The sequence below is a fragment of the Psammomys obesus genome, unplaced genomic scaffold, assembly GCF_907164565.1.
Source record: "Psammomys obesus unplaced genomic scaffold, mPsaObe1.curated_primary_1811, whole genome shotgun sequence".
NCBI lineage: Eukaryota > Metazoa > Chordata > Mammalia > Rodentia > Muridae > Psammomys > Psammomys obesus.
The window spans coordinates 6,563,489-6,566,142 of record NW_026585894.1 but is presented as its reverse complement, the minus strand read 5'-3'; the positions used below and the strand labels follow the sequence as shown (position 1 = coordinate 6,566,142).

General features: G+C 38.7%; 1 pseudogene; it reads right to left on the bottom strand.

Annotated features, from left to right (window-relative positions):
* Nucleotides 1-1,209: 1,209 nt before the first annotated feature.
* Nucleotides 1,210-2,346, bottom strand: LOC129670985 (cytotoxic granule associated RNA binding protein TIA1-like; annotated as a pseudogene).
* Between the last annotated feature and the right edge of the window lie 308 nt (nt 2,347-2,654).

Genomic DNA, 2,654 nt, shown 5'->3' with positions numbered 1-2,654 from the left:
TGTTTATATTTTGGCCTCTGAATATTTAAAAAAATGTTTTGCCTGGCTGATTTTGGAGTTCTTAATAAATCCCAAGCCTGACAGAGGAATATTCTACAGTTTCACAACTATCATTTATACATATTAAAGTGGGTTTACTTTTTAAAGTAAATCTAACTAGAAAACATCAAACTAATATATTCCTTTACATACAACTTTGTGTCTCAAAATTCTTGAAAAACAAGAGCAGATGAGTTTGTATCAAAGACTACCAAAGTATGTATGTGATATTCACATGCAAATAAATGTAAAACCTCTCTCATGTCTACTCTTCATGACACCTACAGGAAGAAAATGACATACAAAGTTTGCTAACTGCTGAAATATTTTAGAAAATAGCACATGTAAAAGTAGGTGACCACTTATCACATTGCAGATGCTCTTCAGTAATAAATCTCTTGTTCTTCTAGTTGCTAGTACATGGCAAAGTTTATCACAGAAGATAAAAATCCTTTTAAACAAATCCAAAAGGGAATCCTGGAGGCACGTTCTCATATAAAAACAAGATGAATGTAATTATCAGTCCATCTGAGAAAAGTTTGCAATCTAAGTGAACATCATTTCTTTTCATTTAAGAATATTTTACAGAATTTTCATAAGGCAGGACAAATTTGTGAAAAAATGTAGATACAAAATTATATAAACTAATAATTTACATTTAAAATTTCCAAAGGGATAACAGTGGAGATGGTATAGCTCACACAATGCCTACTCTTTAAACCTAACACAGAACTGTGCTGAAAGTCATAAAGAACTCTTAGACTTTGCACAAGTTTGGCTTTTCTTTTTACATCTATATTACATGTTTTAAATCATCAAGAATGCAAACTAAAACTGCATGCTATTTTAGTGGAAAAAAGTTCAACATTGTGCAATTTTCTGCCTCTTATTTTTTAAAAAATCGGCAGCAATCCCTGCATTTGTCTTTGAAACAAGGGTCTGAGAAACCTTATCAAAAAAGATAATGAAGGCAAAAATTGGCAGACATCCACCATCTTGTTCCTTTTTAAAACAATGTGGATGAAAAGTAATTTCATGATTAAAATAATTTAAATAAATACATTTTATCTGGCATTTGTACTGACTGATTTGATAAATCTTTAAGTAAATAACAACTTTCCTACCCTTCCTGTGGCTTCATGCCACTGGCTTCCGTTCTTTGGTCTGTTTTCACTGGGTTTCATACCCTGCCACTCAATACCCAGCAGGTTGATTAGGTAGCATGCTGCCATTCTGCCCTTGAGGTGGCTGCACACTGTAATTGGGTCCCATCCACAGTGTAGAAGACTGGGTCTGATTGAATCTCTGCTGGCTCCATGGCTGGCCATACATTCCATTTATCAGGTACTTGCCAACCATTAGGCACATACTGGCCAATCTGTTGTGCATTTCCATACCATTGTTCCCAATGGCCATATGCTGGTGGGTATCCAATTTGATTTTGCTGTTGTACGGGATTTATCATATCAAGAGTCTCTTTGCCCCAATAGCATTTCACCGTATGCTCTTCAAAGGTAGTACCATTAATAGAAACAGTCGCATGTGCTGCACTTTCATGGGAATTGAACCGAACAAATGAATATTCTTTATCTGGGAAGACTCGAATTTCCATTATTTATCCAAATGGAAAAAAAGTTTGACACATTAGTTGTTCTGTCAATCCTGACGTCACCCCTCCACAGTACACAGTGCAGTTGCTGGGGCTAGACTGACTTACAACCTCATCATATGACAGCTGTTTGGTGTTCGACTCACAGGTACTCTTTGGAGTTGGAGGCTTTCGGGTTGCCCAGTTAGTTCTGATTTGTCTTCCACCAAACCACTGGCCACCCATCTGCTGAATGGCATTTTCTGCATCCCATTTGTTGAAAAAGGAGACAAAGCCATATCCCTTAGACTTCCCCATAGCCATGTCTTTTACCACGCGGGCATCTGAAACTCTTCCAAATGGTGCAAAAGCTGCTTTGATGTCTTCAGTTGTGATTTCTGGACTGAGGTCACCAACAAACACCTGGAAATGATTGCTTGTATCTTTCTTTTGACTGCTAGGGGTTGATGCCCATTCACTTTGACTTCCTTACCCATTATCTTCCTCCCATTCATAGCAGCCAGCTCTGCAGCTGCATGACGATGCTCATGGAATTCCACGAAACAGTACGGGTCATTTCCTGCTGTATCCTTTTGTATCCAAAACTGTATCATTTTGCAGTTTTTACAAGGTCCAATTTGGCTAAAGAGCTGGAGGATGAGAGCTTCTGTCACATCCTGAGAAAGGTTACCGACATATAGAGTCTTGGGCATCTCATCCTCTATGGCTGCCGCAGGCGCGGCGGCACCCTGCAGGGTCCAGCTCCCTGCCCTTCGCTACCTCCCAAGTTGTTGAGGCGGCTATGGCTGCGGAAGAGCCGCCCTCCTAGCTTGACTAGAGGTTACTTCGCTTTCTTCTTTGGCGGCAATTACATAAAAATACCCGGCCCACCGCGAACAATGAAGGCCCGATAACCATTGGATATTTGAATGCTATATGTATGTATATTTGTAATTTATTTTTTCCCTTGACAAATCAATACTTTGATTATCATTTAGTGACCATTCATCACTTTTTACGTTTTAAT